Source organism: Dromiciops gliroides, chromosome 1 (genome assembly GCF_019393635.1).
Source record: "Dromiciops gliroides isolate mDroGli1 chromosome 1, mDroGli1.pri, whole genome shotgun sequence".
Classification (NCBI taxonomy): Eukaryota; Metazoa; Chordata; class Mammalia; order Microbiotheria; family Microbiotheriidae; genus Dromiciops; species Dromiciops gliroides.
In genome coordinates, this window is record NC_057861.1 from 454,309,641 (window position 1) to 454,334,094 (window position 24,454).

Here is a 24,454-nt window from a genome sequence, read left to right on the forward strand (position 1 = left end):
TGAAATTTGCCTTTTCACCCCAGAGCAACTAATTGTTCTATACTGTTAATATTTCAAGTTCTCACAATTCGAATTGTCTTCCCCTTAACTTGGAAACTGGGAAAGGTGCTCTAAAGAGCTAGCAAAGCTTCTCACAGAAGCTGCTAATGAGAAATTCTCACTTTACATAAAGTACACCCTTCTCCTGTATTGTCCTATCTGTATATATCACTTGGGTCAAGACCTAGATATCATTAAGGAGTGATGAACTTTGAACCTGATCTTGTCCTTGCTTATGGTGAGAAAAATCCAACATGACCCTTCCTTTATTGCCATTCTTATTTTTGGTTCTGATTAAAAAAAAAAAACACAAATGAACAAGCAACACACTAGTCAATTTAAAAATTTTTATTTAACTTTGCACTTTCCATTTATAGTTTGTACCTCAAAATTATGTTTTTGAAACTATTTTCATGTCAGTAAAAATTGGTAATATATTTGGAAAATTTGGAGGAAACCTACAGAGCCTATTTTTTTTTTTCTTTAACGTGTGCACTTTTATTTGAACTGGTCTTAAGTCAGTGTACAGGTAAAGCTCTCCTCCCCTCCCCCCAAGTATGGCATCAATCTCAAAACTTGCGGGGAGACTGTGAAGTCTTCATTCACATCTATGTTGGGGGCAGGGAGGGAATTTAGGGGGCCACTCATTATGGCTGACAAAAAAAAAAGGAACAAGTATTAAGGCGGAAGATACAAAAAGTTGTTTTTTTTTTTTAAAGGATTACATAATTTACACATAAAGCAGTACTGTGTACCTCCCCCCCTCCCCCTCTAGATTTTTAAGTAGCTCCTTTGCTCTAATTTGAGCAGGACAGCCTTCATAGAGGCAAGTAACTCACTAACATGTAATAATTATTTGGAATGACTATTAAAAAAAAAACAACAATGTACAATCAGAGTCCTGAAGACGCACTGTAGAACTTTGGGGATGTTTGCCTCCAACATCATCACCTGCTCATCACCTTCACCGTTCCAGTTTTTAAATCCTGAGTCAAGCGCCAAAAAAAATAAAAAATAAAAACAAATAAAGCCATGCCAATCTCATCTCTTTTTTTTCTGGGCAATTAACATGTCACACCCTTTGACAAAAAAAAAACAAAAAAACAAAACACAAACAGTCCATTTAGAAGCATTTGCGGTGGACAATGGAGGGCCCAGATTCATCATACTCCTGCTTGCTGATCCACATCTGCTGGAAGGTGGAAAGAGACGCCAGGATGGAGCCTCCAATCCAGACAGAGTATTTGCGATCAGGTGGGGCAATGATCTTGATTTTCATTGTGCTGGGGGCTAGGGCTGTAATTTCCTTCTGCATCCTGTCAGCAATGCCTGGGTACATGGTGGTACCACCAGACAATACAGTATTGGCATAGAGATCCTTACGGATGTCAACATCACACTTCATGATTGAGTTGAAGGTAGTTTCATGGATTCCACAGGATTCCATACCTAAGAAAGATGGTTGGAAGAGAGCTTCTGGGCATCGGAACCTCTCATTGCCAATTGTGATAACCTGACCATCAGGGAGCTCATAGCTCTTTTCCAGAGAAGAGCTAGAAGCAGCAGTGGCCATCTCCTGCTCAAAGTCTAGGGCGACGTAGCACAGCTTCTCCTTGATGTCACGCACGATTTCCCTCTCAGCTGTGGTAGTGAAACTTTACCCTCTCTCGGTCAGGATCTTCATGAGGTAGTCCGTCAGATCACGGCCAGCCAGATCCAGACGGTGGATGGCATGGGGAAGGGCATAACCTTCATAGATGGGCACAGTGTGGGTCACACCATCACCGGAGTCCATCACAATACCAGTGGTACAACCAGAGGCATACAGAGACAGCACAGCCTAGATGGCAACGTACATGGCTGGGGTGTTGAAGGTCTCAAACATAATCTGAGTCATCTTTTCTCTGTTGGCTTTGGGGTTCAGGGGGGCTTCTGTGAGCAGCACAGGGTGCTCTTCAGGGGCCACACGGAGCTCATTGTAGAAAGTATGATGCCAGATCTTCTCCATGTCATCCCAGTTGGTGACGATACCATGTTCGATGGGGTACTTCAGGGTCAGAATACCTCTCTTGCTCTGGGCCTCATCCCCCACATAGCTGTCTTTCTGGCCCATACCCACCATCACACCCTGATGTCTGGGGCGCCCAACAATGGATGGGAAGACAGCCCGAGGGGCATCGTCTCCTGCAAAGCCAGCTTTGCACATTCCAGAACCATTGTCAACAATGAGGGCAGCAATATCATCATCCATGGCAAACTTTGAAGTGGCAAGTTTAAACCCTTAAGAGAAAGAAGGTGGTGCCGCACCTGGAGGCAGGGGGGAGGCAAGTGCACGCTGGGTGGAAGAGCTCACAGCTCCAGAGCCTATTTTCAACACTTGCAGTCATCAAGCTCTAACTATGCAACAACTGCATCCAGTTGAATTTTTAAGCATTATTTCTTTACATGAAATGAATAGACTGTAAAGTTTATCCCGAAAGACTGAATGGAATCTTTTTTTTTTTTTTAGTTCAGGGTTTGTAATCATATAGCCATGACCTCTCTCAGTTTAGAATAAGTATTTTAATTACTTTTGGGGGAATTAGAGGGGGAACATTTTATTTTTTGGTGGGGCAATGAGGCTTAAGTGACTTGCCCAGAGCCACACAGCTAGTAAGTGTCAAGTGTCTTAGACCGGATTTGATCTCGGGTCCTCCTGAATTCAGGGCCCGTGCTTTATCCACTGTGCCACCTAGCTGCCCCGAGGGGGAACAATTTTGACAGAAATCCTCTTCCTATCAAAATGTCCTTTTGGTTTCAGTAATTTATACCACATTTCAATAATACATAGCAATGTGTATTTTAATCCAATTCAATTAAAAAAGCATTGAGTGTATGACTATTAATATGGTTATCTCATTCACCAAGTCAGGCATCAGATGATTTTTAAATGCTTGCATGGGTGGATGGCTGAGAGAGATTTTGGAGTAAAGGTAGGGCAGAACAACTCATGAAACTCTATTAAGGAGTCTTCATAGTATATTAATGGAGTCTCAACAGTATAATTGAAGATCACTGTATTTGGGATCAGAATGTCTTTGTGTTTGGTTGTTTTCAGTCATGTCTGTCTCTTTGCGACCCTATTTGGGATTTTCTTGACAAAGACAGTAGAGTGGTTTGCCATTTCCTTCTCCAGCTCATTTTGCAGATCAGGAAACTGAGGAAAACAGAGTTAAATGACTTGCCCAAGATCACATAGCTAGTGTCTGAGACCAGATTTGAACTTAGGAAGAAAAGTCTTCTTGACTTCAGGCCCAGCTCTCTATTCTCTGCATAATACCTGAGTTCAAACCCCAGACCAGATACTAACTATGTGACTTTAGGCAAGTGACTCTCCATGCCTCACTTCCTTTTTCTATAAAATGATGAAGTTGGAATAGATGATCATTAAATCTATGATCATCATTGGTGAAGGGAGTTTGACCCCCATGGAATTTCACATCTGTTGTTATACTTGTAGTAATCACAATCATCATTACTAGTTAGTAGTTATATGCCAGAGCTGACTTAGAAGAAAGGATATGGAATCGGGTAGGTTATAATGTGCCATTACCAGCTTACTTGGCTCTAAAGAGAAACTGAAAGGAGGAAATCTCTTTTTTAAATCATTCAGTCAGCATTTATTAAGCTCTTATTATGTGCCAAGTACTGTGCTAAGCACTGGGAATACAAATACAAGTAGAAAGAAAGATAGTTCCTGACATCAGGAAGCTTATATTCTAATAGAAAAGACAACTCACAAAAAGGTTGCTGAAAGAAAAGTTGAGGTGAAGGAAGTACCCAGTTTGGCTTGGTTGAAAAAGTCAGGAATGTGGGGAAGCTAGGTGGCACAGTGGATAGAGCACTGGCCCTGGATTCAGGAGGACCTGAGTTCAAATCTGGCCTCAGACACTTAATACTTACTAGCTGTGTGACCCTGGGCAAGTCACTTAACCTGAATTGCCTCACCAAAAAAAAAAAAAAAGAAAGAAAAGAAAAAGTCAGGAATGCAGCCTGGAAAGTATTGCATTTTTAAAAGTCTAATCTTGTGTTTTACATTTATCTTGTAGCTTACATTTACCCACCACCCACTTTACTGGCTAGTTTTGTGCATAAAATACCTAGCATCATCAAAGAAACTGGGAAGTATTGTATTTATGAAAGTTGTAGAACATCTATTATCTATATATCATCTATCTGTCTTTCATCTATCTATCTATCTATCTATCTATCTATCTATCTATCTATCTATCTATCTATCCATTTATTTAGCTATCTGTATATCTATATCTATATGTGTTTCTATATATCTATATTTAACATGTGAGAGAAATCTTGGGGCTAGGACAGCAAGTTTTAATTTTCTTTTTTTTTTTTTAGTTAAAATTTAGAAACAACAGAGAACATGCCCCAGGTTATAATTTTATCTAATAAAAACATTTCTGTAGTAGGAACGGAGAATGTATTAAAAAATTGAATACAAGTATATAATCATATTTTCCTTTTTCTCTATTGGAATTTTAAGTATCCAAAAATATATCCTATAATTTGAAGAAAGTTTTCTTTTTAATTTATTCAACTATTTTTACAACAATAACTGGACTTGGGCCTTAAATATTTAGACATTAAATAAGAATACTTGGCACGTATTTGTCATTGTGACTTCTTTTAGGCTGACTATCGGAGTTGACTTCTCAGCACTGCCCCTGAAGAAGACCCTTGGCTGCAGTCTCTGACATTAGAACTCTCTGCAGTCTTTATCCTGGACCTTTGAGACTCCAAGCTGCCAAATGATGTGAATTATGGTCAGTTAGATACCGAGCACTTCTATTCACCAGGGAGAGTGCTAGGACTGGGTAACTTGCTGTACTTCTGACCATTAATAGCCATCTTGACATGAGCTGTTCATCTTTTTCTTTTATTTTAATTGATGAGTCCTTATTGAGTCTCCAGAGAACTACAAGTGACTGAGGCTAGTTGTTTGGAGTAGAAGATTTTTTGTCACTAAATCTTAGTCTTTATTTAGTTGTTTTTTTTCCTCTTGGCTACTAAAGTATAACTTGAGCAGCATGAACTGCATAATACTTATCTTGAGCATGCTGGCTTTTTTTTAATGTAGGGGATGGGATATTCAGTAGCACAGTGATTTTTTTTTTCTTATTTGGATCAATAATCTAAATTGATAAGCAAATCATTTAGACTGTATTTCTTCAGACATGAAATAAAGTTGGGGATCCCCCTGATGTTCTGTCCACCAAAGAGTTGCAGAGTTTGTGCATTTGGATTGAGAAAACAGCTGGGAGGATGAAATATGCCTCCTGGAATTCATAGAACTTCAACAATTGTACAGATTTAAACCAATTTTTAAAGTTCTAAATGTAAAACCTTATAAAGCTAAATGGAACATTACAAATCTGTGATTCAAGAACTATTTTATTATGTTAAAAAGAAGTTTTGTTTCAGATGTTATTGGATTATTTTAAATGATTCTATAACTACTCTCTATCATAGTCAAAATTTGACAGCTGTTTAGTAACCTGGCAGAAATGAGCTGGTGGCTTCATCCTGTTTGCCAGTAGAAAGCTGCCTACATCACAAAAAACATCGCAATAATGGGTTTTTATCAGACAAATTCGGAGGAAGAGGACTGAAAGATGGGCTTCAGTGATTGAATTAATGTCTCCATTCTTGAAATGATCCCTCTGGGCCAGAGTTGGGACATATTGGTGTCCTAACAATATGCATACAATGTTCCCAAGGCTATTTGTTGTAGAGTGACCAAAAAAAAACTGCTATGGAGTTTGAAATGTTATCAATCATGTTATTTTTTTCATTCTAATGCATTATAATTTTTTCATATATAATGCAAAACTCCTCATGCCTTAGATAAAGATGCCAAATATAAAACAATCAAATGAGAAATAAGCAATGCATAGTATTCACATCAAGACAAACCCCCAAATTAAAAAAAATAATACCTTGATATTACACTAAACATCTGCATGTTAGTGAAAATGCAGTTTGCTTGAGATGGCAAGTCTTGCTAAGTTTTAGTAAATGAAGATTTATTTACACAAACCCAAGAATGAATATATACACTGTATTTGTGTCAAGAAAAAAAATATTCATTGATTTACCAAAATGCAAGCAAATTGCTCTCCAGCCCTTTGTTAGTCTTTCAAGTGTCCTGATGCTCCAAGACTTCGTCCAAGTGGATGGCATAAACAGACCTTTAAAAGCAGTTGGAAAAAAATATTCTTAAAGAAATACTAAGAATACTTCAGGGGCAGCTAGGTGGCGCAGTGGATAGAGCACCGGCCCTGGAGTCAGGGGTACCTGAGTTCAAACCCGGCCTCAGTCACTTAACACTTACTAGCTGTGTGACCCTGGGCAAGTCACTTAACCCCAATTGCCTCACTAAAAGAAAAAAAAAAAAGAATACTTCAGATGTGCAATCAGAATTACAACAGGAAGTACCTCTGTATCCTTTCATGGCATATGACCACTGGCAAAAGATTAGTGGCAAAATTCCAGTCTGAATGGGCTAGTGGACTACATTCACACCAATATTTGCATATTCTTCTGTTTTTTCACAATGCTTAGTACAATGTATGATATATATCAGGTGCTTAATAGATGCCAATTGACTAAATAAATACTTGTTGACAAAGGAGGAGTCAGCTGATGTAGTTGGGATTTAGATTTACCTTGCTACACTTGTCAGTTTCATCCATGACTTAGGTAGCATTATGCAGACATTTCATGTAAAAGAATAACAGAGAAGGGTAAAGGAAAGACTACTTTACAAGGAAAAATTTCAGGAAAAATAGATGGATATATTTCTGAAATAAGTAAGTAAAAGTGAGCAAAATACAATAAATAAATACTATGCTGTAAAGAAAAACAAGAAAAATTAAAGAAGGAATGAAAAACACCCTACAATTCAGGACTAGATCCGCAGAAGACAGACTTAAATGACCTCAAGAGCCCGTTGAGTAGCTTAGGCACAGTAAAATAATAGACCTCATGGGGATCAAATCAGTAAAATTCATGTCCTTCCTTACTATTAGCAAATGATAAACTACCACAGTAGAAAGTGATTTAGTTTAAACACTCCTTTAGGTAGTTTTTGTTCAACTCTTTTTTAAAGGAATGTTCTTTTTGGAAGGCTGGCATGTAGTCATGGGGATATTAAAATTAAAAATATAAAAATGAAATGCATAATATATGTATGTGTATATATACCTATATCTATAATGTGCATATGTATATATATGTGTGTGTGTATACATATACATACACATACACATATAGTTACTTATTTATAGAAATGTTTTATAAATCCAAACTATTTGGTAGTCATTATAATGATGGTGATGGTAGTGTCAGATGAAGGAGCAGCAGCAGTGTGTTCTCTCTCCTCTGGAGTTTTGAGGTTCTTTTCCTTCTTTTGAGATGATGGATATATTTTTATCTCTCCAGTTTTGCTTCCTTAGTATATGCATGTTAACCTAAAGTACATGTTTTTGAGATAGCTATATATAGAGACATACACACACATTGTGTGTGTATGTATAGTGTTAGCATTTCTCTCTTGCTCTGTATTACATACACATTTACATAGATGTACACATGTTAGAGTCCATATCTATCTGTATGTCCATCTCTGTCTATCTCTGTCTGTCTATATATCTATTTATCAATCTAATCTATCTTTGTGTCTGTGTATGTGTATGTGTCCGGGTTTATCATATTTATATATTGGGGTGTAGGTATATAACAGGGGTCATATGTATTTAGGGGCAGCTAGGTGTTATAGTGGATAGAGCACTGGCCCTGAAGTTAGGAAGATGTGAATTCAAATTTGGCCTCAGACATTTGACACTTACTAGCTGTGTGACCCTGGGTAAGTCACTTAACCCAAATTGCCTCAAACATCCTGGGCCATCTCTAGTCATCTTGATCTATGTCTTGCCACTGGACCCAGATGACTCTGGAGGAGAAAGTGAGGCTGGTGATTTTGCATAGCCCTTCCTCACTTAAATCTAATTCACTGCAAGTCATGCCATAACCTCCCAATCCCATGGTCCTCTTCAAAAACAAAGGACAAGGGCAGCTAGGTGGCACAGTGGATAAAGCACTGGCCCTGGATTCAGGAGGATCTGAATTCAGATCTGGCCTCAGACACTTGCCACTTACTAGCTTTGTGACCCTGGACAAGTCACTTAACCTTCATTGCCCTGCCAAAAATTAAATTAAATTAAATTAAATTAAAAATAAAAATAAAATAGAAACAAAGGACAAACAACAACAACAGAGGTATTTATATATTTGTGTGTATGATGTGTGTGTTAGGGTCCATATTTTGTGTATATAAGTCGATTTGTGAATATGTATTCATATGTGTATATCATCTGGGGAAATGTAAAATTCCATCAAACATACCATTTTTAGTAGTAACAGCAGAGCCTAAGTACTAGAGCTAACTATTTTTCACATAGCTGGCCTATTCTCGCTCATCAAAGAGGAAAACTTCATATTTCTACCTGCTTTTCTATGAAGGTCAAGAGCACAGAATCTCCAGCTGCACCTCAGGCCTGAATTGGGCTCTTCTCCAGGTATTGGGGAAGGGACAATTCGGGGTTTCAAGTTCAATGGGGCTATGGGGAGGGGAAAGTTTGAGAGGTTCCGAAATGGGGAATTGTTTCTCCAGTTCCTTTTACTTTGTGTTCTCATACTATATTCTCAGAGATGGTTCTCCTTTAACCTTAATTTTTGGCTTTAAGAGCAATAGCCAACACTTATATAGTACCTACTGTGTACCACACACTGTACTAAGAACTTTACAAATATTATCTTATTTGATCCTACAATATTCCACATATGAGTAGCTTGTTCAGGGTCACATAACTAGTAAGTGCATGAGGCTGGATTTGAACTCAGGTCTTCTTGACTTCATTAATTTCATTAATTTGTTAGTTAATTTCAAGACTCCTCACTCCTTGTTCCCTGTTCTTTCTATTTCACCTTGCTATCTCAATAGTCAGTATAGTTTTATGGATATTAGCAACCTTCTAAGCAGGACTCTTTATTCTCCTTACAGTGAATTTGTTTTGCAAGGTCTTTCACCTCCAAAGTCACCCTTATACCTCTTCAGATTAGTAGAATTTTTCACAGATCACTGTGGATTACCAACCTTCCCCAAGTAGCAGCAGGAGTCTGTCATTCCAGCCCTGAGCATATGTGCAAAGTCTAAAAAATGCAGGTTACTATCTGGGCCATCAAACACAAATCTGATTAGATTCGGTTTCTCCTAAACCAATTTTATATGTTAATAGCAATTTGTACATAATAGATTTTCAGTTTCATGTGCAATCATCGTTTTTACCCCCTATTCTACCATGTTATAGAAATACTTGTTTTTTTTTTCCTAAAGTTCAGATTTTTTAAAAAAGTTTAACCTGAGTTCAAAATATTTCACACACCCTTCAGGAATCTAAAAATCTGAAATGCTAGAGATCAATGATTAAAATAGAAGTGGGAAACCAGTATAAATCATTAAAAATACATGAGTTTAACATAATCTCTTAATTCCAGGTTTTGTTTTGTTGGTTTTGTTGTGGTTGTTGTTAAAGGCAAAGTCAGTGGGGCAGCTGGGTGGTGCTGCAGTGGATGAAGCACCAGCTCTGCATTCAGCAGGACCTGAGTTCAAAAACGGATTCAGACACTTGACACTTACTAGCTATGTGACAACCCTGGGCAAGTCGTTTAAACCTCATTGTGAAGAAGAAGAAGGAGGAGGAGGAGGAGGAGGAGAAGGAGAAGGAAAAGGAGAAGAAGAAGGAGAAGAAGAACTTTAGTCTATGGCAATTCCCAAGTGGGTAACTTTTTTTTATTTTTTTACACCTCAATATCTGAACATTTTTTCCCAACTTGGCCTCTAGATTCCTGTAGAATATCTGGAATTGTACCCTTCTGTTTCTGGTGTCTATCACTTGAATCCTGGTCCCTAATTCTCTTCAACCAGCTACTATGACAGCTAAAACTTTCTCTTATTTTCACTGATTATTCCTGTAATGTAAATTATGCTCCAAAGATCTCAATAAGCCGTTCATTTCCCATTTAGGGACAACTCCTCCTCAATTATTTGCCAAAATGCCCTTTGAAATCAGCAGAACTGAAAGTATTGCTTTTTTTGCCAATACCTGAATATCTAAACCATTTCAGAAGAATAGTTCTTTGGGGCAGACAGGCTGGTGAGAAGGATATGGAAATAAACTTCACCTAAAGTAAGAATGAGGTTTGCCCCACATAGGTATACAGTGAGAATGAAAGAGACAGCCCATAAAAAGCTCTTAGTGTTCAGGGGAAAGGCAATATCGATTTAATGTGAAATATTGTGGCATTATGGCCTGGGGGTGGTATCTGTGGGAATCCCAAAAGTAGTAGCAGTGGGATGAGGACCCTCCCCAACTCTAATCAGCTGCACTGGCAGCTGAGGAGTGATGTCTGTTGTTCCTGCCAGATCTTGATGCCCTCTGAAGTCTGAAGCCAGAAACTGTAATTCCTGTGCCATAGTTTTTGACTTTTATAGCTATGGATACCCCATGGCTTCTACATCTGTTGTGGGGCAGTCCCCTACAGATGCCACAATGCTGCCTAGCTAACAATTTAATCTGATTACTATTACCACTTGTCCTTAGATGGTCAACTCCTAGAAGAGAAGGATGGCTTAAATGATGCCTGCTTTTTATTTTTTTAATTTAAAAACATTTTTGTTCTAACACCTGGAATTTGTCATGAAGGACTTGGCTAATGAGAACTCAGCTTGCATTAGCCTGTACATTGTGCTCAGCTCCCACATGAACTTCAAACATGCCCAAGTAATCTACACTATTTTCCAATCCACTTAATGTTTTCAATTTACTTCTGAGCCTAGAACCGAGCATACGTATAAAAAACATGCTGATGATTTGTCCTGACTCAAGTCGGTACCCTATTAAATTTAGTTTTCATGTGGGGAGAGATGAGTCACTCATAGGTCCTTCATTAGTTAACAAGAATAATAATCCATTGATGGGATGTGTGGGGGGGCATCTAGGTGACACAGTGGATGAAGCACCCGTCCTGGATTCAGAAGGACCTGAGTTCAAAAATGGCCTCAGACACTTGATACTTACCAGCTATGTGACTCTAGGCAAGTCACTTAACTGTCATTTCCCCGCCCCCAAAATAATAATCAATTGATAGTAAATATTTATTAAGCTCCTACTATGTGCCAGGTACTGTAGTAAGCACTGGGCATACAAATGTATGTATAAAAAGAAGAGTTCAAAACCTTAAGGAGCTCACAATTTCGTGAGGAAAGAAGAAGCCACAGAAAAGGACGAAAAGGAGTGGATTGGGGAATGGTGGCTGAAGGTATACCAGAGAGGGCATGGTAGAAAAGTCAGAGAAGTCTCAGAAGAGCACAGCCAGGTGAGAAATGAGACGTTTGAGCTGAGCTCCCTGCTTTGGTGGAGGATTTGGAGGTCATGGCTCCACCCTCCAGTCAAAAGTCCTTTTTTTTCAGTCATGCATGTCTGACTCTCTGGACCCCATTTGGGGTTTTCCTGGCAAAGACTCTGAAGTGGTTTGCCACGTCCTTCTCTGGCTCATTCTTACAGATGAGGTAACTGAGGGAAACTGGGTGAAGTGACTGGCCCAGGGTCACACAGCTAGTAAGTGTTTGTTTGAGGCTAGATTTGAACTCAGTTCTTCCTGACTCCAGGTTCTGCCACTCCATGCACTGTGCCACCTAGCTGCCCTAATCAGAGGGACAGAGGGTGATGGTAAATGGAGTGCTAACACTGTTGGGATCTTGAAATATGATGAGGTTTTCCTGATAATGAGATTCCTGGAGCATGATAGAAAAGTCAAACAAAAGACTTGAGGAAAGGTTTACTTAACCATAGCAAAAAAAAAATATATTCTAGCATTTAGCCTGGGTAGATATCACATCCCCCTCTCCCTCCTCCATCTCCATGTGGAAATGCATCTCATGCGCAGGGTACTATATGGTCACTCACATGGTCTTGGGACATCCACCAAGTCTGAAGGGCGCCAAACTAAAATCATTTATGCCCTTAGGTAACCGGGAATCCACATGACAATGGCCAGAAGTCAAAAGACATGGAACTTGACCTCCCCCCTAACCCCAAACCCAATCAAATCCCAGGAGCTACTCTGTTACCTTTTAGGGAAAAACTATCCTAACACATGTCATGGAGGGAGGAGGGAACTCTGGGAAACACTGGTCCCATCACATTCGATCTCTTTCCTCCACCAGTTGCATGCAAGCAGAGAAGATGTAACTGTTATAAGCCTCTAGGCAAGAGAACCAGTAGTTTGGCCTTCATACCCAGCTCACCAGGAAGCAATGAGCACATAGTCTTGTGTCTGTGTGGCCCTGTCTTTTCCTTCCTGCATCAGGAGAAGGAGTATTGGATAAAGAACAGAGTGGGCTGTGATATGGTGAACTTCAAAAGGAGAACTGGTTTGAAACACAGTCTACACCAGAGTTTTCAGGCCACCAAAGACCCAAGGGGCCTGCTGGATTCAACCCAGCAGTGCAGCAATTCCAAGCCATTGGTTTCATCAAGTAAGGTTCCTCCAATGGCTTTGCCACATTTAGAAGTGAACTTAATAATAATAATAGCTGACGTTTATATAGTGCTTTCTGTGTGCCAGGAACAATTATTAGCTCATTTGATCCTTACATTTTACAGATGAGGGAACTGAGGTAAATAGAGTTAAGTGACTTGCCTGGAATCACACAGCTGGTTAAGTGCCAATGGCAGGATTTGATCCCAGGTCTCCCTGACTCTATGCTCAGAACTCTATTCACTGTGTCTTGGCATGTAAGCTTTAAAGCAGCCACTTTAATTAAGAGACCACTCTCCCTATGGACTAAGGTGATATAGAGGAGAGTGTGCCTCTGGGACTGGGAACTATGTTCATATTTTGGCTCTTGTTAATAAATATTCCTTTGTAAAATCCAACTGATATTAATTGGTTAAAGGATACTGGTGCACTAATCACTGGTGATTGAGAGTGGGAACAACACATTAGAATGAGGCTTGAGCTGCTAGCATTAGAGAGATATACCAGTCAACCAGGGATGTAGTTGAACCCTGAGGGTATAGAACTAGCTTGCCTAGCTTGTGGGCTTTGGATTTATAAAATCCAAAGAAGCAAGCCAAGTCACATCTCCCTAATGGGGCTTCTGAGGCAATTAATAGCTTGAGCCCTCCATTATAGGGTGTTCTCCCAGAGGAAAAACTAGATACCCCAAAAAAGGCAGCTTCAGGATTCTATAAGGGCACATAGGCTATCAGATAACTACATCTAAAGGACATCTCATGAGGATTCCTGTAAGTTACCCCTTTGCCATGTGTTCTCTAAACTTGAGGCTACCCTCCCCAAGGATATTGTTTGTGGAAAGGAAGAGTATGCCCCAGACTTTTGAGGGAATGTTTCTGTAACAACTGATTTACCATACCATATTAATAAATAGTTCTTTCTCATAGTTAATTAGCTCTGGCTTGCTGTAAATCATTGAGGAATATGCCAGATGGAGGTCTTTTTAGTGACCATTTTAGGCAACTCCAACCCTTCAGGATTATCCCTATAACTCTAAAGGGAAGAAATAGTTATTGCCCTCTGGAATCCAACCTTCTAGTGCTTTGGGGTGTTGAGAATGAACCCAGATGGAGGATGATAAGGAAGTAGCTGGGGTGAATTCTTAACATATGAATTCTTTTTTTTTTCCAAAGTAGCATGCTATATATAAATAGCTATCCTTATAGTCAGAGCTAAGTTAATGTCCTACTTCTGGTTTAGATTGGCTTTGCAACCCTTGGCAAATCATTTAATCTCTCAGTGACTCCAGGAAACTCTTTAAGACTATACATTTCCAAAGGGGTGCAGTACTTCCTACTAGTAACAATAAAGAAGCAAATAATAAAATAAACAAATAAATCAATAGAATTTCCTATTCAAATGTGACAGTATAATTAGCCTTACCCTGGAGCTCTGATCAACAGCTTTCTAAAGCCAACTTACCCACTGATAGGAGTTTGAGCTTGTGATGTCAGGGTATGAATACATTTTTTTTAATTGGCTTGTACATTTTTAAAAGTATTTTGTTTTCCAACATGTTTTATATTTTAATCTGTATCATGTATCCTATACAATTCAGGATCTCCCTTTCTCCCTCAGGTTCTGGGCCTAATGTTGGGAGATAATCAGATTTAGGAAAATATAGTTTTAGTCTCAATCCAGCCCATTCTTTACAATAGACTAGGAATAATAAATAAAAGAGTAAAAATATTTAAGTAGAACAAAAAAAGTAGAGTACATAAAAAGGGGGAATTCATCCATAGAAAGAAGGTACAATTTCCAGATTCTTGGGGCTATCAGTCTCAAGGAAATACTCCTTGCACAGCTCACTGTGTTAAGGCTACATGCTGGCTGGAATATTTCTTGAGGTTTTATTTTCCCACAAGCCACTATGCTACTCTCAATTTCCTCTCTGTCTCTACAAATGACTATCCTCTCTGCCTCTGAAGCTGCCATTTGCCACTACTCCTCAGATGTCATGGGTGAAAGGTGTTTCCTGATGCCTGGGTTTCTTCTGTAAAGGAAATTTGTCCATCATTTGGGATAATGCTCAGTTAATAGGCTTGAATCCAACATGTTTTCAGCTATTTTGTTATTTAGGACCACAGCTAGAGACACATGAAAAGGCCCCTTAGGTAGCTTTCAAAACAATGTTTCCCTCTCTAATCACAATCCCTATCTCCATGTAGGATCTACTCATAGCACCTCAGATATTTAAATCAAGGTAAGTTCATTCCTCTCATCTCCCAGTCCCCATCACGTTTCTGGCAGAGAATCATGGAGCCATGTGAATGAAGTACTAAGATCCTTCCATAATTCTCAATGGAGATTTAACAACATTGGAGGGCCAAGTGGGACAGTTTGCAATTGTGCAGTCTTGTTTCCATACCTAGGTCTTGGTTTCCTTAAACATCTAGGAGAGATGTGAAAAACTATGAATGAAGTAAGATAAAAGACTATTCAGGACTAAAATTTTGTTCTTTTTAGAGCAGATGACAACCCACATTTTATAATTTGAAAGTTCAAGAAAGAAGATTCTCAGCGGTAAAGACAAACTTCCAATACATAATTTTGAGTCAGGTCAATTCTGAAGACAGTGGTGATGATTATTATTCCTAATCATGATTTGGGAACTGATCTGCCCTATCTGGGAGCTCTCTTTAATATTAGAAGAAGTACTATTCACTTTATGGGGTATGCTGAAAAAGTATGAAGAGCAAAGTAATTATACCTTAATTGTGAGAAAATGCCTTAATGGTGTAGATGCGAAGCCAATAGCAATCAAACTACTATTTCTTAAGAATGGGATCATCCTTTATTGTTACTGTCTGCACTTGATCTGTCAAATCAAAAATGATTTTCAAAGTGAGTTGACATTGGTCAGATCTCTTTTGTAATCACATGCCAAGATGATTATGCACACACTGCATATGCTGAGGCCCTCTTCTTGAGTAGTTTATTTCTATGATGCTGCTTTAAAAAAAATAGAAAAGATGTGATTTTGAGTACAGGTTCATAAAAAAAAAACCCACACATACACAAAAAAACCCCACCAAGCTGGAATGTAATTGTAGGCTGTATTATTAACTCAAAGGCTGGCATCATTTCAGCATAAAAAAATACCAGTTAAGGGAATGAGGACCCCCCCTTTTTTTATCATGAAAGAGCTTGTGTATGCATATTATGAGGGATTTTCCCGAGCCTTATTCTTAAACAGATTACACTATTCAAAGTCTCAAAGAATCAAAATGGTGCTCAGCTGGGGCAGTCAATATGCAGCCTAAACATGTGACAGATGCAGAGACAACTTCAAAGATGCCATTACAACTGCCTGTGGAGATATTTAAGGAGCCAGATGCTACTGCTTCATGTCTTCCAGAGCTCAGAATGTGTCCTGCGGTCACCTTCCAAAGAGGGGGTGTGGTTCCCTTGGGCTGAGGAGCAGAACTCCACCTAAACTCATTGTGGAGGTTGTTTAGCCAGGTATGGGCCAACAAAGGTCAGGAGCCCAGGTCTCCGAAGATGAAGAGGGTGTTGTTTGTTATTCTTTTTAGAAGCAGCAAAGCACAGTTTCAAGGCAACATGTATGCCTTTCATTCAAGTAAAGCACTCACATCTCAAAAGCATAATTTATTTCTTCATATTGCCATGGAAGCATTTCATAAACTTTTCATATTATTTAGAAGATAAAGGGAGTCATAAATATACTCATTACTATTAACTGCTCCCCTCCCTTTTCTGTGTGAAGAATAATTTGGGAATACCTAGCATATTATTAAGTGTTTGTTTTCATCACTGCTGTTTACTCAAGAAGAACCTGAATTATGTAATAAGATTTACTGACAGACTATGAGGTTAGTGGTACATAGGCAAAAGATGTGTAAGCATCACTAGTTTCTGTTTTGTGTAGATACCATTTTTCTTTCCTGTTTCATTTTATTTTGTAACTCTAGTGGAATGGGCTTTGAAAGTAAGCTAGCCACTTCCCAACATATCCATGTAGGTTTACTATCCAATAAGGTAATAATGGGAAAATAAAGAGGACTTATAGGAGAAAAATTAACTCCAGTAAATAAAAAAGCACAGGAAATGTGAATCACTTTACAACTGTAGAGGCATATTTTTTATAGAAAAAGATTTATCCTGTCAGAGTTTATGCCTTTCATTATATATACTGATGTATACTAGCCTATTATCTGTTCAATCTAGCCCTTAGAGAGATTATTTTATTAATTCTTAAATTGAAATTTGTGGCACATGAAAAAAACCACCACTATTTCCCATAATTATCTACATGAAAAGGGATGGCTATAAGTGGAAAATAAATAGCAAAGGATATTTTTCTTTCTAATGTAAACATCTGGCAGTAATCCTTGCTTACACAATTAATGGGCATTTAATTGGCAATGATCAGTTTATTGCAGCAATATGAAGTGAATGTTTCCCCAGGAACAAACAGCTGTTGCAAGAATTTCACAGTGATTTAGCAAACACCAGGTGATAGCTGTATCCAGAATGAAGTGCTCTTTCTCCAAGCAAATAGCAGTGCATCAGGAAAATGAATGAGTCTGAGAGGAGCATGGCTGGAGAGATCTGATTGTCACTGACATTAGGATTTGTTTAAGAATCAAGCTTACTAAAACAACTGATTAACCAGGTTAAATATTATCCATGACTCTAATATAAAGGAAAAGAATAATTTCCTAAAGAAGCAAATACAAAGTTAGCATCGCATAAATATATTGAAAAGTGATATTTTTGCTTGTTTTAGAAATATAATAGCTGAGGAAACTTTATTCATATTTTAATATTTCCTGCTCTTAAGTGCCCTGTAACTTTTGATAGTCATGATTCTAATTCTTGATTAAAAAGTTATTGAAGTCATTCAGCAGTTACTGACAATTATATTTTTACTTAATAGATTTTATTCAACTGTCTAAAATTAAATGCACCTCTTTTTAATTTGCATTGCTTGTGAGCTGCTTTTCCATTAACGTTTAAATAAAAAGTTTTTTTTCATTTTTCATTATGCACTCTTACTACTAATTTAATAAGATGATAATAGTTATGCAAACTTTCTGTTACTCCTCAGCTTTGGCACAGATTAAATTTTATGTTTTTTAAATGTAGGACCCTGGCAACTCACTGTTATTTCCTAACGCTCAGTTTCATTAGTGAGAAAAGTAATTTTATTTCAGCAAAATGCTTTTATTTACTATACTATTTAGTATTAGCTTATGCCAGAGTCTACAAACAATGAACAAAAATGAACAAAGCATGAAGGGCCAATTTATAGAACAATGCTTTTATTTTTCATGTATGCTTTCTAAAGTAATTCATCTCCATGACAAAAGCAGACAATCAATCATCTCCTATTGTGTTTTTTTTTCTTTCAATAAAATTACCGTTCTTGATGTAACAAAAGAAAGCTGCCTAAGTAAAAGGAGCATTCTTATATGCTGGAATCAATAAATTGACCATATTTCAGGAAACCTTTACTCATTAATATGACAATGCAGTTTGGAACTTCACTTATCCATATTAATATTCAATTACTGTTGAATACCATTGTTCTTTTCCCTTGTTCCAGAAAACAATAAGAAACAAGTAAGCAGCCTCAAGGAATGCTTTAAAGTATATCAGTGGCAAAACTTTATAACTTCATAGTGCTTATGTCCTGGCATTTTGTAATTCAGAGTGCAAAGTAGAAATGTTGGTAGGTTATGAAACAATATTCTTCAAGTCTGAAACTATGCTGCAACGTGCTTTATATGGTATGTGTATAACCAAAAATAAGTATGATCAATTTATGTTGTTCAGAGGCAGCTGATAGAATAACAATGAATGGGATATCTTTTCAAAGGGGGCAATATTACCGAATAGATTTCAACTATCTCAAGCTACCTTTAGTTTCTTTTCCTCTGTAGAAACAGGCTTATATGACTGGTTTGTCAAAAGGAGAGGTATCAGTGTAGTTCAAATTCCAAAGCAAAACTCACCTGGCCCGAGGCATATAAATTGACCATAAGTATTCAGCCAATGAGGCAGTATTTAACCACCAAATTGGAGGTATACATTTAAGGTCAAAATGCTAAATTTTGTTGTAGTTTTCCTGCTAATGCTAGTTCCAAGACTGAGCTCAGCATTTCATTTCCATACGGCTTCTGTGTACAACACTGTCTGGGTCATGGTTCTAAATTTCTCTCACAGAGATGGAATTACAGTAAAACTCTCAGATTAAAACATGAATAGTTTCTATATAACCCAGCAGAGTAACAGGATTAAGTTAAGCTAATAATACTGCATGTCATTAACTAGCACAAAATTCCGATGACTTTAGAACCCCTGAAGACTTTCTTTAATTGTATTTTCTTTTTTCTGAATTAATGAGGCCAGGCCATAACATGTTTCAAGAAAATGAAGTCTTTTGTTACAGAAATGCAAATGCAGTGGCATGGCATCTAAGATATTAGAGAATATAGATGGTTGTGAGAATATTTTCATTGAATTATAAATGTACATCCTGATAATTCAGACACCTATTATCTAATTAAATTTTCTGAATATTTTGTTACCATTAAACATCGCATAGTATTAATTGTTTGAGAATTTATAGTACCCGTGTAAGTTAATAATTCACAATGTCAAGGGAAAATAGTTCTATATTTAGTATAGAGAAGGAGGATAGTCTTGTTTTGGTTGAAAATGTACTTATATTTGAAAACATACAGCTATTGATTTGCAAAGTACAGACACTGCCAGAAGTAAAATTTAAACACATAAATATAAACAATAATGGAAACAGCACCATATGGTATTATAAATATATACAAACTACATGCATTATTGGAAACATTTCTTAAAAACTTCATAACCAGGACATTGATTAAATTATTTCTCATAATGACTTTGCTTTTGATTCCCTTTATGACAAATTTATGCTTTCTTTGGTTTACTTTCCTGGAAGAATAATGCAAAGAAAAAACAAATCCAATGAGAATGAAATCAAGGGAAAACAGCTACTGCTACCTTATAGTTGCACAGAGACTTTCCTCTAAACTTTCCCTTTTCCACAGACAGCTGGTGGTGCAGGGTAGAAAAGTGTTGGGCCTGAAAGTCAAGAAGGTAAGAGTTCAAGTCTAGCTTTAAACACTTACTAGCTACACAGCTGTGGCCATGGACAAGTGACCAACTTAATTTTCCCAAATAGAGACACCAAAAATACCTCCTGCCTTCTTCTCATCCCCTTGTTGTGAGGATCAATTAAGTTAAAGGGTTTAACATAGCACCTGGCATATAAAAATGAAAGAATAAGAAAAAGCTTGTTTTCCTTTAAATTCTTCAGGAATATTCATTTTTCTCTCTTCACTTATATTCTATATAGAAACTGAAAGTAGAGGATTTAACAAACTTAGAAACTAGAGTACCATTTGAAAAGTTAAAGCAACAGTGAAATGGAAATTATCTTTAGCCTTTTCCTAAACTTCTGGAAAGTCTAGGATATAGTGAGAAAAATTTGCCAGTGCTTTCCACTTTAGGAAACTGTCTAGCTCTGCTAACCATCTTGTAATCCTCATAATCCATTCAACTTCTCTTAATATTTTCCTTCCCTTTGCAAAAAGTAAATTATATTAACACAATAAAATATTGTTTATATTTCCCAATATATCCAGCTCCATTTTCCCCTCCCAGAAAGACACCTTTTATATAAAGAATAAAAAAGAGGAATAAAAACAATTTAGTAAATTCAACAACATATCAAAAAAAAAATACTTTGTATCTAGTATTCCACACCCAAAGATCTCCACCATTGTAAAGAAGGGAGAGGTTCCACCTTACATCATTTCTTTGGGGGAAAGTTTAGTCATTATAGTTTCCCAGCACTCAGTTTTGAATGCTTTGTTGTTCTTTTGGTTTATATTGTTATATTCATTGTGTAAATAATTTTTATGGTTCTTCTTACATTTTGTATCAGTTTATATGTCTTCCCATGCTTCTCTTTATTCATCATAACCATAATTTCTTATGGCATAAAAACATTCTACTATATCATGTACCACAAAGAAGAATGGTTGGATTGGAGTGGACAGAAATTTGAGACAAAGAGACCAAACAGCAGATTTTAGTAATTGTACAGCTGTAAGGTGATGAAGACTAGCACCTGGGTAGTTGCAGTGTGAGAGGAGAAAAGGGGAATGTAAAAGCAATGTTTTGATGGTAGAAAAGATAACACTTGATGGCTGATTGAATTGGGAGAGGGCTAGGGTTGAGAGAATTAAGAGTTGATATGGAACTCAGGTTTTTAAGCCTGGATGACTGGAAAGATTTTGTTTTTTTCAATAGTAATAGGGAAGTTAGGAGAAGAGGTGGGTTTAGGGGGAAAGATTACAAGTTCAGTTTTGGACCTGTTTAGTTTAAGGTGTCTGTGGGACATCCACCTCAAGAGGTCTGAAAGGCAGTTAGAAATGAGAGGTCATCTTCCTGGAGAGAAGCTTTTCTTCATTTTCAGAAATCTCTTCAGTTGCATGTAATTGAAATGGTCTATTTTATTTTCTTATTCTCTAATATTCCTTGTTTTATTAAGATTTCACTGTCTAGCTATAATTTGGGAGTGAGTGAATGAATAAATAAAAAAATCACTTATTAGTTATTACTAAGTGCAAAGCACTGATGATACAAATGGATTGGTAAAACAATTGATATTCTAATGGAACTCACTTTTTAACAAAAAAGGAAACAAAAGATATTTCAACTATGTCAGATAGAAAGTTCCAGTGGTCCTTCAGGTACAGCAGTAATACAGGTGGTAATGCATTTTTCTTAATGTCATTTCCATTGATAAAATCACATCTATTTCTAATATTCATCAATTTGAAAGTGCCAAGGATTTTGACAGGAAGAACTTTCTTTTCCCAGTATTGAGTAGTTTTGCCTGCTGAGGAGGCAGGATCTTTAGCACCAGCAGAGGTAGATAACAAATTTCATCATAGAGTATTAAGGTATAAAAGTCTGATTAAAAAATGCAGGAAAGCAGGTATAATAGAAACATCCTTTACTGATGACAACACAATCAATCAATAAAGAGCCACAATCAATCAATCAATCAATAAACAACTTTGAAGAAAGTATTCAAACTTAAATGGAGATTTAAAAATTTAGCCAGAAATAATTGGTGGGTCAAATAATAAAACATAGAAACCATAGATAGTTTAATTGGAGAAAATAGCAAAAATGGGGTAATAGATCAAAATTTTTGGGAAGCAGTCAAAGTGGTCCCTAAGTGAAAACATATCTCTAAATAACAGAAAAGGAATGGATCAATTAATTAGGCATGCAAAAAAAGACTAAAAATTTCTAAACAGAAAAATAGAAATTCTGAAAATCAAAGACAAACTAAAATTGAATTAAAAACCCATTGAATTAATAAGTAAAATAAGGAGATTCTTTTAAATGAATAAAATATATAATATGGCTTTTTTTTTTGCAAAGAGAAGAAAACTAAATTTTTATTGTCAAAAATGCAAAAAAGGAGAATTTATTACAAATCAAAAGGAAATTATAGTGAACAATTTTGCTCAATTATATTCATAACTCATAACCAAACAAGTAATATACATATACGTAAATATGAGATAAAAAAGATAAAATAGATAATCTCATGAAATTGAAAATCATTTACATAAACATGAATCTAGGATGAGGGATGCAATGAACTAAGAAAATATTCTTCATATAAAATATCTTTTAATATTTAAGGTATATAGCCAGTTCACAAAATATGTAAGACATTTCCCAATAGATGAGCAATCAAAATATAACAACAAATTCTTCTAAAAGATAATTATAAATTGTGAATAAATATATAAAAGAATGCCCATAGTAAGAGAGCAAAAAATTAAAACAAGTCTGAAATTTCCTATGTTTACCTAGAAAATTGGCAAAGGTGACAATGATAAGAATAGTCAATTTTGTAAGTTAATGCCACTACTTTCCTGCAAAATCATTAATTTTTAATGAAATAGCAGTCATTTCCAGATGTGTTCACTATTCAAATCTCCAGTATAGTAAAAACAGGGGGAAAAGCAATTAAAAACAATTGGGGCAGTGACCACATCTGACAATGCCCGATATTCTGCATGCAAGTATGTAATATTCTGCTTTCAGTCCCTTCCCCCTCTACAGTGAGAAATATTCTCCAGTGTTCTGTGTGTTTGCTTTATGTACTCTTCTTGCCATGAACTTTAGCATTGTTCATCTTGTTTCTGTATTTTCTGCCTGTGTGTGGTGTGTATGAATAACTGCTGGAATTTGTTAAAGGCCTGTCCCTCCTGCAAAGTAGTTATCTGATTGAACTAATTCCTATTTTAATAAAAAAAATTATTAACATCCTCAGTATGGAGCTAAAACTTCCCCCAAATGATCGATCTTTATTTTGATGCTGCATACTGAATACCCTCTTACTATTGTTTTTAAAAAAAGGCCCTATAGAAATACAGGATCCAAAAAGCCCAAAAATGTTTAGTGCAGTTTTTATCTTTAATTACTCAAACAGCTATTTTAATTGATTACAACTGCACTAAGACTTTTGAGACATACTATATGATCTGTCAAGACACTGTCTTGCCAAATCTAAAAGAGCCCAAGTTCACAAATACTTGGAAAGAGTGAAAATAAAGGAAGGGCATTTCTCACAGTGCTGCTAGAAATTACAACAAAGAGTTTAAAGATAAAACTTTCAGTAACAAATAGACCATGCCCTATGCTAGCGTGCCCATGTGTTTCTGTGCTACTCTGCTGTGGAATAACCTGTGCCATATGAAGGTCTGTCTCCCACCTTGATATTTCATCTTCTAACTCCATTTTTTGTCAGTAGTGATCCCTTATACATAGAATACATATAGCCCACATGGTAAGAACACATATTAGTCACTTAATAAATGTTTATTTAATTCAATATGGTAAGAGTTCCATAGACCATGAAGTGAGAGGATAGTTCGGTAACTTGTACATGAATAGCTAGGAGAAAAAAGCACTGAAATCAACATTACCTTAAAATATTTGAATGGCTCTCATGAGAACAGGAGACTCATTCTGTTGGGCTGAGAATATGGAACCAGGACTAATTGGTAGAAGTTATAGAGAGATAGTTTTACTTAATGAAAGGAAAAACAACAACAAACTTTTTAACAATTAAAGCTATTAAAAATGTGGTAGCCAGGGAAGCTACCACTGCTAGATGGTGCAGTGGTTAAAGCCCCGGCCCTAGATTCAGGAGTACCTGAGATCAAATCTGGCTTCGGACACTTGACAATTACTGGCTGTGTGACCCTGGGCAAGTCACTTAACCCCCATTGCCCCGCCAAAAAAATAATGTGGTAGCCAGCCTCAGAATAATGTGGTCTTCACTCATAGGAATCTTCAAATGGAAGAGAGTACAGAATAAGATCTGATAGACATCCAAGTTTAACTGGTACATTGTATGTATAAAGGGGAGTATGACATATGACAGGAAGGATAGGTTGGAGTCCATAAAGAGCTTTAGCAGGTAAGCTAAATATGTTTTACTGTACCTTATTGAAAAGCAGTTGAAGAATCATGGCAAGGGGTTTTTTTTTTGCTTGTTTTAAGAAAGGAATGACATCAGAAAGTTACATTCGCAAAATGATTCAGAGAACAGGACGAAAGATATATTTGAGAGGTGAGAGAGTGAAGGTGGATAAACTTGTTAGGAGGCTAT

At 36.9% G+C, this 24,454-nt stretch overlaps 1 pseudogene; it reads right to left on the bottom strand.

The window, feature by feature from the left end:
• Positions 1-509: 509 nt before the first annotated feature.
• LOC122735816 lies at positions 510-2,371 on the bottom strand (annotated as a pseudogene).
• Positions 2,372-24,454: the final 22,083 nt, after the last annotated feature.